We start from the raw sequence: 14,913 nt of genomic DNA, 5'->3' as shown, positions 1-14,913 counted from the left end.
TTCCAGGTAGGAGATAAGGTATGGAGGACAACAGAATGGGTAACAAAAGGCAAGTGTGGGGCATCTCCTGAGAACTCGGTGAGAAACTGACCAGTATCATCTCCCTGGAGTATACTAGGTGCTCACAATATAGGCAGAGAATCTCAGAATCAGATGGGACCTCAGAGGTCATAGTTCAATCCCTCTCAGAAAAGGAAGCTCCTCTACAACATCCCTACCAAAGCTATCCAACCTCTCCCTGAAGACCTCAGGCATTTGAAGGGGGGGCCATATGGAGGAAGGGGAAGCCAGGGTGATACGGTGGAAAGAGTTCTGGGCCTAGAGCCAGCAAGACTCGTCTTCCTAAGTTCAAATCTGGCCTCAGACACTTACTAGATGTGTAACCCTGGGCAAGTCACTTTACCCTGTTTGCCTCAGTTTCCTCATCTGTAAAAAGAGCTGGAGAAGGAAATGGCAAACCACTCCTGTATCTCTACAAAGAAAAACCCAAATGGAGTCACAAAGAGTGGGACATGACTGTAAGCAACTGAACAACAGTAAGGACAAAAACAAGAAGATAACCAGACCCTACTTGTAGAGCACCAATGATGGAACCTACTGCCTGCCAAAGCAGCCCGTTCTAGTCTGGAGAGTTCTAATTGTTAGGCTATTGACCCAGGGCAGAGTAGGTGGGGCTGTACTCTCTCTTATTCTTTAAAAGTATCTTAATGCATGCGTTCCAAAGAGCTCAGAAGCCTTTCTCATCATTTATCCCCACCCCTTTCCTAAGTGGCCAAGCATATCTTCCTGTTTCCAGGCTGGGGTGGGGGAGATCCATAGAAGTTAAGTGATTAGGCCAAGGCCAAGTAGCCAGTGGTTGGAGTCCAGTGGTGACTCAGATTGCCCACCTCCCAGACTGCTGGGTCACCATCTTAACCACACAGGATGTGATACTGCTGCTAAAATGCCAGACAGTGTGGTGCAATAGATGCTGGCTCTGGAGTCAGAGAACCTGTGTTTGAATCCTGCTTCTGCTGTGTTTTTTATGGGAATATAGATCCTTGGAGAGTGTGTATTTAACACCTGAAATCAGAAAAACAAAGTGTAGAGGGATTAAGTGGGTTGCCTAAAGCCACACAGCCAGCAAGCAGCAGAAGTGGGTTCTAAATTTGTCTTCTGATTCCAAATTCATTCACACCTTTACTAGCCATATGGCCTTGAACAAGCCACTTCCCTTCTCTGGGCCTCCATTTCCCTATCTGCAAAATGAAGGAGATTGTACTAAATTATCTCTAAAATCCCACCCTTCCAGATGAGATATTACCCTTATGATCCTGTAGTGTTTGAGAGATACCTGCTATGGTCCTTTAACTACATGCCCAAGGAGCTATTCTATCAGCACCACAGCTGAGATACCTCCCTCCTTGCCCGGAAGGGCACGCTCAAAGGCAGAGTAAAAACCTGCATCCTACACTTCAGCTGATCTCTGTCACATGAAATCTGCAACTGAGCATTGTCCTTTAAACTCTAAAATAAACCAACTAAATAAAACACCTGGCCTTCACCCCCCCCCACCCTTCCTGCTTTGAGCAGAGAGAAGGAACCTTGGCTTTCAAGCTCTCTTATCACCTTCAAGAGTCAGCTAAATATTTATAGAACTGAAAATACCTCCTGGCTCCTGCACTTGGAGGGCATGCTGCCAGTAGTTTCCATTTGTCCCCACTGTAATGAAAGGATAAGCCACAACCCCTTTCTGTGCCTCAGTTTCCTAACCTGGGAAATGAAGAAGTTAGGTTTTGTTATCTTTAAGGTCCTTTTCAGATTTAACATTCTGTGATTCTAATACTCATTCTATCTATAAGTGAGGAAAGGGAGATATTTGGGAATTGGGAAGTGGACACTGGTCATGACTCACAGTTTAAGAAGCAGTAGAGAGGAGAGAAGACTTATGAGAATACGGGAGATAGCTGTCTTAAACTATCTTGAAGACTATTATAGAGGAGAAACATCAGATGCATTCTACTTCACCCAAGAGGAAAGAACTGGACATACTGGATAGAAGTTGAAGTGAAACAGATTAGGGTTCAATGAAAGGAAAACTTGTGGAACTGTCCAGAAGCGGAATAGCTACTTCAGAAGCTAGTGAGATTCTCATCACTGGAGTTTTTAAAATAGACTGAATGATCACTTGTTGGGAATGCTATAGAGGGAATTTCTGGGCTGATGTAATGGACTGGTGTAATTTTCTGCATAAAGGGAATAGGAGTTGGGGTACCAAGCGTGGGGCTCTTGATGCAGAATAAGAAACGTCCACGAGTCCCCAGGGATGAGCACCATCAGCAGGACAGAGGAATTGGGTAACTGGGGCATAGGCATAGAAACAGGTAAAAGCACCCAATGACTGTGGCTTATTTCTTGATTTTAATTGTCAGCACCTTGTCACCTCATACCTGGCTACCTTACAACAGCCTTGTTAACTCTCAGCCCAGCCCATCTATTTGCCACAGTACTGAGAACATTTTTCCTCATAGGTCATTTTGTTCCCTTCCTTCTCCTTCTCAAAATCTGTCCTATCTCCTAAAAGAAATCTAAACTTATGGACATAGACATCAAAGTTTCCATTCAAACTCTACAAGCTTAGTCGGGTCCCTCCACATCAAACTGTCCTCATTTCTCCTACTTAGTCCCTCCAATGTAGCAGGTTTTCCATTCCTACACTACCCTCCCCATGACTTGCCCTCTCCTAACCATTCTCCCTGCTTAGGATACTTTCCTCATAGGGTGTTCAATCCACAACAGATATGGGTAATCAGAATCCTGAAGGCCCTTCATGACCCTCAGTGCCACTTTTATACCTACTTAGCTAAATGAATATTCATTGGATATGATTTTGAGAATGTTGCCTATATAATTATGTGGTATACAGCCTGGTGGGAATTCTGGTGGACATTAGTGAATTTTGTTTAAATCCTAGCTCTGCTTCTTACTAGCTATATGAGTCACTAGCAAGTTACCTCCTCAGAGTCTATCATTCACTTTATGAAACATTTCACCATTTCTTAAATATAGGGGATACTGATTGCTTGAGCTAGTTATTTCCAGCTCAAAGTCTTATGATCCTTAAAGCAACTTTTGGCCTTCTGATGGGGGAAGAAAACCTAACAGATTCCTTATCTTTTGTCAAGAGTTTTGACTGACTGGCTGTCCCACCTTTCCCCCCTCTTCTTTATATTATTTTAGCCAGTTTAGGATAGAGATGATCTGCAGTCTCCCCTGTTTAACCTGGAGTTCCTAAGAGACTCTGAATTGGTCTGATCACCACCATGATCTATTCCTGTGTGCCCATCCACTTCCTTCACTCTGGTCTGGAAAGAACAGTTTTTCTGTTGCTATAATACAACTTGTTCTACTAAAAGGGCCCAAATAATTTGTCTGTTTTGAAGGCCTGAGACTGGAAAACTAAGGAAGTCCAAGAAGAAGAAAAATCAATCATCAATCCTACCACTTTCATTGAGCTCCTAGAACACCCTTTTATCATAGAACCACAAAATCCTAGTGTTAGAAGAGACCTTGGAGATCTTCAAGCATTTCTTAAGGCCCTATTACATTGGGGCAGCTAGGTGGCACAGTGGATGGAGCACTGGCCCAGAAGTCAAGATGACCTGAGGTCAAATCCAGCCTCAGACCCAACATTTGACACTTACTAGCTGTGTGACCTTGGGCAAGTCACTTAACCCCATTGCCTAAGCAAAAAAAAAAAAGAACCTATTGCATCTCAAGCACTAGGCACTAGGGAAACAAAGACAAAATTGAGACAGTCCTTGCCTTCAAGGAGTTTACCTTCTGTTGGGCCATCTAGTCCAACCCATTCCTAAAACAGGAATACCTTCTACAACATATCCAACAAGTGATAATCCAGTCTCTGCCTGGAGACCTTTTGTCCCTCTTTTCCTACTCTAGGAGAATCCTATCAGCCCATCTCTGAGTCTCCTCCCTGCTCTACAACCACCACTTCCCACAAACACTACCCTACCACCATGCTTCACACTGGTACACCTCACTTTTCCCAGTAGATACTCACATCAATAGGTCACAGTAGCTATCATGATAACAAAATATAACAGTTTGCATTAAGTAGTGTGATATCATTTGCAAAGCATATTTCTCACAATGGCCCCATGAAATCAGTGGAGCAAGTATTGCCCCACTTGACAGATGAAGACATTAATGCTTATATAAAGGAAATGACTTGTTCAAGGTCTTCCAGCTGGTGAATGACAAAGTAGGGAATAGAACTCAGGTCTTCTGATTCCAAGTCCAGTGCTCCTCCTCCTACACTATGTAATGCTGAAAAGTTGCATGTAAATTACATTTTCACAAATTACATTGCGTGTTTGGTTTTTTTGAAAGTATGTGGTAGGGCGCAGCTAGGTGGCGCAATGGATAGAGCACTTGCCCTGGATTGAGGAGGACCTGAGTCAAATGCGGTCTCAGACACATAACACTTACTAGCTGTGTGACCCTGGGCAGGTCACTTAACCCCATTGCCTAGCCAAAAAATAAAATAAAATAAAAAGAAAGTATGTGGTAGGGAAAGTCACTATTTGAAGATCCCCACAGCAAATTGTTTTGTAAGTCAGAGTTCTTTTGTAAAAAGAATTACATAAGTTAAACAGGGTGGGGGTGGCACAGCAAGAGTGACAATAAGTTTTATTGATAGACATTGGTTTTTTAAGCTCAGGCAAACTGTAGAATCATGTCTTGAAATTGTCGGCTAAAGTCACTTGAGCTTATCATGTTTAGCTCAGATCAGGTAGTTCAGGGGCAAAAGAACAGGGAACCTAGTGGAGTTATCTAAGACCTGGGAGGGATTACTACTTGGTTTCAGTGCCAGCTCTAACTTCAGCCAGCTGAGTGACCTTGAGCTTCCCAGGCTCAATTGGAGGGTTGGTGATAGCGAGAGGTAAGAGAGGGAGGAGAAGGCAGGGATGAAACATGAAAGTTGATCAATACTTAATTGTCAAGCACTTTGTCTCATCTGAAGCCCTACTCAAAAGGCAAATAACCTTGTGTCTATCTCAGACACACTCTCCTGCCTCTGACAGCAAGGAGATGGAATCGTTACAATTAATATCTTTCATCATCAGGAGCTCTAAGCACTTTGCTTACATTACCTCATGCAGCCATCACATGCAGGACATGAGGGAGAGAGAAAGAGAGACAAAGAATGGTCTTACCTTTTTGCAGAAAGAGAAACTGAGGCCCATCACTGGGGAAGAAGGAAACATAGCCCTTGTCATTAAGGGAACTGATATCTGTATGGGACTCCAGAGATAGCTGTCTTCTTCCAAACTACCAATCATCAATGGACCTTCCATAAGGGCCAGTCCTCCTGCTTGGCATGGTGATGCATACCTTTAATTTCTTCTGCCAAGGATCCACCAAGGTTGGTGGATCAATTGAGCTCAGGAGTTCAGATCTCAGCACTAAGTCCTCTATCAATATAATGAGCCCCCAGGAGCAGGCAGCTACCAGATTGCCTTAGGAGGGGCAAACCAGCCCAGGTTGAAAAAGCCAATCAGCAACCTATGAGCCTTTCCAGCTAGAACAAGAGAGGGAGACATAGTCTTAAAAGTAAAAATAAACAAATAAAAGATGAGGCTCCTCCTCTAGACATTGTAATCATCAAGATATATCCTATCCTGGGCCTGGTGGGGATTAAAGAATCACAGAGTTTACCCTGGCATTCCCCATTCTGCCCTTTTCATTCTCCCACTTCTATTTGCCATCCCTGCCACCCTGCTGGGCTCTATGAAGATTAAATCAGCTCCCAGGCTGGATTAAACTGTGCCCCCTATTCTAGCTTGCTCTCTCATCAGCCTCTGTGCTGACCTACATTTCTCATGCAGAGAGATGCCCCTTAGCAGTAGAGAACCTGTCTGGAGCTAGAGCCAGGAAGGGAGGCAGGGAGAAAGAGAATGGTCATCCCCAGAGCTGTCCTAGAAGAAAATTTGCTCTCTTTCCTTTCACTTCCAGTTGTCCACTACTACCCCAAAGTTTAGGATTAGTTTGTCCCTTTGACACTCTGGAATCATCCAAAGCCACCTATAATTTATACAAACAAATGAAATCCTAGAAGTGAGCAGGATTAGAGGTCTTAAAGAAGGGAGTCTTCCCCTTTTCTGTATCAAACACCTCTGGGGTAGTCTGGTTAAGTGTATGGACCCCTGCTCAGAATAATGCTGTTAAGTCCACAACACATAAAAGGCCAAATATCACAGAGGAAACCAACATTATTAAAATGCAGTTCTCAAAATAGTTTTTTTAACTAAATTCACAGACCCCAGGTTAAGAACCCCTGTTAGAGGAACAAAGGCAATCATGGAAGAAACTACAAAAGTCTCTTTATCAAGCAGAGTGTTCCTCACCTCCTAACATGAAATGGGCTAGCCTTATTTGGGGAACCTTCCCTCCCCACTCTATGACCCAGGCTCTCCCCATTACTAACCAGTCTACTAGCTTAACAGTGAAAGCTCTGCACCCATATATCTATTGCTCTCCCAAATGGGGACCTAAACTGCCAGAAAGGGGGCAGGGAAGAGAAGGCAGGGATTCAGAAGCAGGGAAAGAAGGAAAGGGTGGGGATATAATGACCTCAATAATGGCTTGAGCATTTATGTGGAGTTTTTTTAATCCTTTTCCTATTGAGCTATTGAAAAAATGATGACTGGGTTAAAATGACAACTGCATTTGATGCATTAGCAAGGTAGAGCTGGACCAACCTCCTTGCTTTGGCTTCGCTACTGCTGGGGCTGAAGAGGAGATGGGGCTGAAGAGCTAGAAGGGAAGAATGCAGAAATCAGGAGAATCCAGCCCTCCTGGAGGCAGAACTGGGAGCTGGGAGGCATAGGAACTAATCACTCAGGTAAGGCAAGCCCTAGCAGGGATCACTGGGCAGTAAGCAAACAGGAGGGTGGGCTTTACCCAAGGGTGTGCTGACAAAGAGCTAACAACCACCTTGGGCAGGGGGAAATGCACACAGGAGGCACTTTTAAATTGAATCTGCATTATTAGCATATTTTCTCTCACTTTAAGACTAGACAATCAACAAAGCAATAAATCAAGCCCAGATTTGTAGCATTTGCTGATTTCTGACATGTTAAATGCTCACACTGAAAAATCTAAATATAAGTTATCCCTCTCATGCCTCTGACTTCATTCATTTAAGTTGGAAACAAGGCCATGATATGGCTTCAGGATATTAGTGGTTGTTTTTAAGATGTAGTTCACTGTCTTCTACATTGGAAAAAGCTAAGGGAACCCAGTCTTCATAATTCCTTGAAATGGGGTGGGAGGGGAGATTGGGTAGCAGAGGTTGAAGGGGGATCATGACATTGGGTTATCAGGTTCAAGGCCTTAGTCTTCCTGGTACAAGAAGACTTTCTCTGGATAGATGGAGTTCATGGGATAATACTTTTTTAGAGCTGAGAGAGATCTCTGAAGTCATCTAGTCTAATTCTCTCATTTTATAAATGACTAAACTGAGGCTAAGTGACTTACTCTTAGGTTAAGTGACTTGTCCAAGGTCGCATAGGTAGTTTGCGGGCTTAGTTGCCTGAGAATATCCATCTTATGCTATTGGCACAATGCCTGGGGCCCAATGGTTCATTGAAAATAGAAGTACTAATAAGGCCAGACAAGTTAAATCCCCATAATAGCCAACTGACAGGCCCAGGACACTATACTTAGACCTGGTCAACTAATGTGTGATAAAGTAGAAAGAGCATTAGACTTGGAGTCAAGAGATTTGGGTTCAACTTCTGACTCTAACACTTAGTAGCTGTGACCCTGTATAAGTCACTTTATTTCCATGAGTTTCCCAATAAAAAGCATTTGTACTACCTTTCAGCATCAATGACTCTTCTGCATAGGTCAGTTTGTAACTGTTATAATGTTCCAAAATCTTCTCATTTTTAGATTTTCTTCTCATTTGAAGCCAAGTTTATTATGAGAAAAATGTATATATATGAGCCTTAAACTCTTTGGAAATATGAGTTGTTATTATTATCTCCAACATATGTGATCAGGAAACGATGTGGCATAATAGATAGAAAGCTGATCTGGGAGTCAGGAAGACCTGGACTCCAGTTTAATCTCTGAAACATAGGATCAGAGAATTAAAAATTTAGAGCTGGAAGGGACCATGGAAATAATCTAGACTACTCCTCTGATTTTATAAGAGGAAACTGAGGCCCAGAGAGGTTAAGTGACTTGCCCAATGTCACCCAAGTAGGAAGTGGAAACACCAGGATTTGAACATAAGTCCCCTGACTCTAATTCCCAAACACTTTGTAAACCATGTAACCGCAAGCAAATCCTTTAATCCTTCAGTCCCTCGAGGCAACCCTCAGACTAAATTGCAGACAAGTTGCTAATCAATATCAGTGAAGCCAGTTTCCACAGTGGAGACAGATATAGATCTCTTTCCCTAAAAATCCTATTAATTACCAAGAGGGAATGAGAAAGTGAGGATGCCACGAACCAATTTCATCTCTTTATTTCAATGTACTTCCTTGAATCTATGATCTCATCAACTGCAATATTCCATCCATTGGTACAACTCATAACCCCTCCATGACTTCTCATCCCATGAAATTCTTATCCATGTTGTCTTATAGATCCTTCCCAGAGATCCACCCAACATGATAAAAACCTTCTTCTATGTCTTTTTACATTTTACAGATACCACCAGTCAGTGCTGCAGTCTTGTTTACCCATTTCTTACTTTCCCAAACAACCCAACCTTTGCCTTTTCCAATCAAACATTTCTTTGATGGCATCCATTGAGTCATGCTTAGGTCATCTTGGGAAATATATTGATCCTCTTGTGCCTTTCATGCATCTTTATATTACCCTTTGGATTACCTAACTTTGATTCTTCAAGGGATTGCAGTGTTCCAAAATTTGCAACCATTAGCATCACTGAGAAAGGGTAAGAGAGCTAGGTGGCCCAGTAGATAGTGTTGGACCAGTAGTCAGAAAGACTAGTTCAAATCCAATCTCAGACACTTTTTAACTGTGTGACTCTGGGCAGGTCACTTAAATTTTATCTGCCTCAATTTTGTCATCTGTAAAATGGGGATAATAATAGCACCCACTTCCCAGGGTATATAGATAAAATTAGATAATATTTGAAAAGTGTTCTGCAAACCTTAAAATCTACATATTATTATTGTGGGGTTTTTTTAAAAAGATGGGTTTGGGGCTAAAGAGCAGCTTGGAATAAGTGAAAGCATAGTGCAGTACCCCAAATCCAATCCATGCCAGTTTTCCTTCTGTTCAATTCTAGGCCCTATTCATAGTCCATCTGCAGTCCCTGTATTTATGTACTGATATAGTAACTCAAAGGATTTGTTATCTAACTACATGTTATAGTCTGAGGAACAGACAGTTTTCTTTCGTTTAAGTTTTTCTTGTATGTTTTATTATGCTTCTCTCTAAGTAATTATGAATTTCATTAGGAAGGCCCATAATATTCAGGGGTTTCATTCAGTTAGCAAAAATCAGCTACACACAGGATCACCTGGAAAATCTTATCCTCTATAAGGGAATCCCTCTTCCATTTGAGCTTTGCAGAGACCATTCTCCTTATCACTGTCATCATCTTTGGTAAGTATACATCTCCCCATTTTGTTTCTTGCTTGACATTAATAATCAGATGATCAATATGGTCTTACCATAAGAAGAAAGCTCTTAAGATTGTGTTTTGGTATCTATACTATGTGAATGTAAAGATGTAGTCTTCTATTTAAAAGTTATTTGGGAAAGGCTGTCTGTTCTATTAACATTTTTTATCCAGGATTTCCTCAATATGTATGTAGATCATTCACATAAAGTTTTTTTATAAAAATGAGAAAGTGGGCACATTAATGAATGGATTTTTTTGTTTGGGATCCATAATACTGTCTGTAATTTTTTCCCATTTTTTTCATATCTTCTCCCTGATTGACCTTGCAAAATGATCCCTTAATACATTCAAAACTGGCTTCCTGATTTCATTTTCTTAAGTACCGTTCCAACTTCCTTGTATGGTACATTGGGGACTGAAATGCTAGCATCCAAATCTGTACTTCCACTATCACTGATGTTGAAAATAGAGTGTTATAAACATGCTGAAAATGTGTTCCATTTCCCCTTTATCTGTTATCCTCCTGTCATTTGCAACTATGAATGTTCTCAGGGTGATGTGACTCATTTGGATCTCATACCAACCTTTATGTAGATATGTTTAGCCAAACTGCTCATAACTTTTTCTACCATCATGCCATGCCAATCCCCCTCCTCTTATTGATGTGTTCCTTCCAGCTGCCTCTATTTTGGGGATGGGCCCAAGCTAGCCAGGCTTCACTCCCCTTCTGGTTATGCTTTCTGACTCTTCTGACTTTGCCACCATGCCCTCTCACAGGAACTTTCTCCACTTTCCCATCTCCCTCTTCCTTTCAGCTCTCTTTTATGTGTCATCTTCCTCTTGAGAATAAAGGCCCCTTGAAGGCAGGGACTATCTTTCAATTTCCTTTTATCTCTATGCCCAGCATTTAGCCCAGTGACTGGAACTATTGCCTGCCTGTTTATCTACCATCATCCTCCATGGTGTTTTACAAATGGGTATGCCTTATAAACTGGTGTTGGCTTTGGCTAGTATGTCTCCTTACATAGCTAGGAGATCACGAGTTTGTGGACTAAGGCAGTTTCTAGGTTCCTTTGACCTTTATATTCTGATGACTGTTTGAAACTGGTTAAACTTTTGCAGGATATGGTAATAATCAATTTGCCTTTTGCAAATTCCCTTTTTTCAGCATCATTATCACTTTTGAGTAGATCAGGTTGAACCTGCTTGTGATCATTCACAATGTCTTCTCACCTTTATCTGTTCTTCTAACTTGAAGCTGCTTTTGACCATTTCTCTAACCAGTTGGTAGTCTGACCACAAAGACAGCTAATTCTTGTGTCACACCTATAACCATAACTGGTCATTTCCTTTCTGTCAAGACGTTGTTGTTGTTGTTGTTGAGTTGTTTCAGTCATGTCCAAACCTTCATGACCCCATTTGAAGTTTTTCTTGGCAAAGATACTAGAGTGGTTTGCCATTTCTTTCTCCAGCTTATTTTACAGATGAGGAACTCAGGCAAACAGGATGAAGTGATTTGCCCAGGGTCACACAGCTAGCAAGTGTCTGAGGCCAGATTTGAACTCAGTAAAAAGAGTCTTCCTGATACCAGGCCTGGCATTCTATCCACTATGCCACCTTCTGTTAAGGTATAGTTAGTTTCATTTTTGGTAATGTGTTCCAGTGTTCATAACCATATCCAGTGTCTTCTTACTTTCTTGTGGAAGAAAAATGAATCCCAAAATCACTGAGTTTCTGAGTTTGAAGGGACATCAATGGTCATCTGGTCCAACCCAAAACTGAAAAGAATCCCTACTATAATGTACCTGAGAAGTATTCATCCAGCTTCTGCCTGAAGGCAGCCAATCCCCCTTTTGGATAATGTCAGGAAATTTTTGTGAACTTTATAGTCATAATATTTCTGAGTAGTCTACATTCCTTTGGCCTCTTGTTTTTCAAAATTGATCCACATTTTCTGACATAATTCTCCATCAGTCAGCTAGCATTTATTAGATACCTACTTGTTCCAGGCAAGTCCCTGAACATCATGCTCAATGTTGAGTTGGTTTAAAGGTTTTCAGTAGCATTGTCCTGGCTCTTCATCTTCATCAATAGCTGTTGACCTATAAACCACAGTTCTCTTCATGGTGGTCTTTTAGATGATGCTCATCATGAGTGCCACAAGAGAAGATAACCAAATGTCCTCTAAATTACTTTCCTTGATGCTTTTGGGTCCAAGATTAAATCAATTCTGTCAACTCCTTTGTTTGACTTTCCAGGGACAATCTATGAGCCACGATATTATTGAACAATCACTTCCATTTGGTTTATGGTTTCTTTTGTTGAGAGGATGTCAGCATTAATGGGGTTCACTGGTTACAGTGGGAGGTCAATTCTTCAATCATTGTACAAACATCTCATGTTTGGAGTATTTACGATTAAAATTTAGGATGAGCTAACCACTATGTAATTCTTAGAATCCTCTGCTGCCTCTCCTACCACCCCACGGTCAATACTGTAGAAGTAGAAAGGGACTTCACAGGAGAGAGAGCCATTTAAAATTTTCTTTGTTTTATGGGGTAAACATGGACAAGGAGTTTGTAAAGTAATGATCAACTAGCTAAAGTGCTGGACCTGGAGCTAGGAAGAGCGGAGTTCAAACTCACCATCTCAACATTTACTAGCTCTATGGGGGCAGCTAGGTGGCACAGTGGATAGAGCACCAGCCCTGAAGTCAGGAGGACCTGACTTTAAATCCAGCCTCAGACCAAATACTTGACACTTACTAGCTGTGTGACCCTGGGCAAGTCACTTAACCCCAATTGCCTAAAAAGCAAAACAAAACCATTTACTAGCTCTGTGACTCTGGGCAAGTCATTTAACCTCTGTCTGCCTCCATTTGCTCATCTGTAAAATGGGAATGATAATAGCATCTACCTCCTAGAGTTGCTGTGAGGATCAAATTAAATAATATTTGTGAAGCACTTAGCACAGTGCCTGGCACATAGTAAGTGCTTAATAAATGCTTGTTTCCTTTCTTCCTTCGTAGTGGTCAGCCTACTTAGTGATCATCCTCTCCATTTTTAACAGATTCAGTCTGTCACCAGGACTATATATTCAAAGCCTTTCTATCATGCTAGAACCTCTCAGAGGTTATACTCTTCTTTTGATCTCCTTCTTTTGGCCCCACTTTTGATCCACGGGTCTCCTTTCCGGAACAATGAAACATCAATATAGGACTTTGTGAAGAAACTCCATCCCCACTATTAGAAAAACAATTCAGAATATACATCCTCTGAATGGGTAAAGTCATCTTACCATACGGGGGACATCTCATTCCCATACCACCTCAATGAAGGACTTTGAAGTTCCTTGGCAGGGAGTCATTTTGTATGTAAGGACTGGAGAATCTGAGTAATTTATCCAAGGTCATATAACATATGTGATATGTTATTGTTCTCTTCAGAGGGGACTCCGGGGAGGGACCTATGTCTTCTGATCTGGAGCGATTATATGCTGACATAACCATGGGAATAGTGCCTTCCCAGCTGCTCCGGGGCAGACATATCAGTGCAAGATTCCCAGAGAGGGAGTGTTATCAAAGGTCAGAAGGGCAGTGTTGTAGATTAAACTTCTTTCCAACTTATTGTCCCTCTGTTCCCCACATCTGGCACCCCTCAGTCCTCTGGCCCATTTGGTTCTTTTCCTCCTGCCTGTGTGTGCCCTGTTCATAAGAGTGATTCCACAATCTTTAGGTCTAATATACCATGAGTTTTACCATTTTGATAAGTGTATTAATCAGTGTGCATAGGAGAAGAAAGTCTATAGGGCCAAGCTCCTAGGGGCTAAAAAGGACCCTACTCTTCTGAGGAATCTAACTCTGTCTCATGACCTCCAGTGGCAGGAAGTTTGGGTATTATCAGTTTCCCCAGCTCAGCAGGAGTTTGGACAGCAGTTTTCTCAGCCAAGACATTTGATCTGCTGTCTGGCTGTTTCAGTGACTTCAGTGACCCTGCAGCACTGTACCCAGTGAGTGGTCTGTGCCACTCATTTAGCCTATCATATATGGTATTTTATTTATCTTTTTTTATGAACTGGGCAGCAGTTCATTGAAAAATACCCAAGGCTTTTAATGGACTCAGTATGAGTCAACAGAACGACATGTGGCCAAACATGAGCTAATATGATTTTAATAGATGCATAGAGCCCTGAATGAGGGGGATAATAGTCCCACTCTACTGCCACAGTCAACCACATCTTCAGTATGACGTCCAGTTCTTATCATTAAATTATGGGAAGGATATTGAGGAGCTGGAGAAGGGAAACAGGGATGGTGAAAGTTCTGGAAATGTAAGCTCACGGCAGGAGTTGGCTCAGTCTTTGCATTTGTATCCCCAGAGCTGAACAGCCTCAAAGTAAGTGCTTACTTGCTAGAAACTCCATGAGGCTCCATTAAAGGAATTAGGAAACTTTTGCCTGTAAAATCAATGATTTAGAGACTACAAGATGCTTGAAGGATTTGTCACAAGGAAGAGGGAGTAGATTTACTCCTTTTAGCCCCGCAGGGAAGAATATAGGAACAATGAGTAGGAGTTGTAGGGAGTTAAATTTAAGATCTTTCTAAGGAAAAACTTCTAAACAATTAGAATGACCCATAAATTCAATGGTCTGCCTGTCAAGGTAGTGAGTTTACTCCCTTTTGCTGGAGGTGTTTAAGCAGAGACCAGAAGACTACTTGCCAGGAATGTACAGACATTCATGCTTTGGGTAAGAATTAGGCCAGATGACCTCTGTGGCCCCTTTCAACTCCAAGATTCCATGAAATTATATATAGAATTAAAGAATCATAAAATGTTAGAGTTGGGGTTGGACCTTAGAGATAGATCATCCTATTTTACACATGGATAAACCAAGACCCTGAGATTGTGGCTTCACACAAGTAGTTATTAGCAAACCTTAGAATCTAAGCAGTCCTTTGATTTCCATTCCAATGCTGTTTTCACTCCATATCCTCTCTATCCAACTTTATTGGCATGGTACCATGTCTTATGCCTCTTTGGATTTCTCGTGCCTGGTGTAGTGCTCCACACTCTGTCATTATTTGTTATCAACAATGATATAGATGAGAACAGTGACCAGACAGAAAGACCTATCTCTGAAAGCTGAGAACCAATCATAGCCTCAGGCCCCATAGTTTAGGGAGGCTCTGACTTGTAGGATGTCACTCTTTATTCTCTGGGTATGGGATATTGAGAGTCTCTATCCTT

The 14,913-nt window shown here is 41.7% G+C and overlaps 1 protein-coding gene across 5 annotated transcripts in view; it reads left to right on the top strand.

Annotated features, from left to right (window-relative positions):
- The window catches only part of NAV1 (neuron navigator 1), a 352,950-nt gene that overhangs the window by 106,417 nt on the left and 231,620 nt on the right, over positions 1–14,913 (top strand). The gene's annotated exons all lie outside the window — the stretch shown is intronic.

Source organism: Phascolarctos cinereus, unplaced genomic scaffold (assembly GCF_003287225.1).
Source record: "Phascolarctos cinereus isolate Bilbo 61053 unplaced genomic scaffold, phaCin_HiC Scaffold_5;HRSCAF=322, whole genome shotgun sequence".
Classification (NCBI taxonomy): domain Eukaryota; kingdom Metazoa; phylum Chordata; class Mammalia; order Diprotodontia; family Phascolarctidae; genus Phascolarctos; species Phascolarctos cinereus.
The sequence above is the reverse complement of the archived record's forward strand: the minus strand, read 5'-3'. Positions and strand labels throughout refer to the sequence as shown.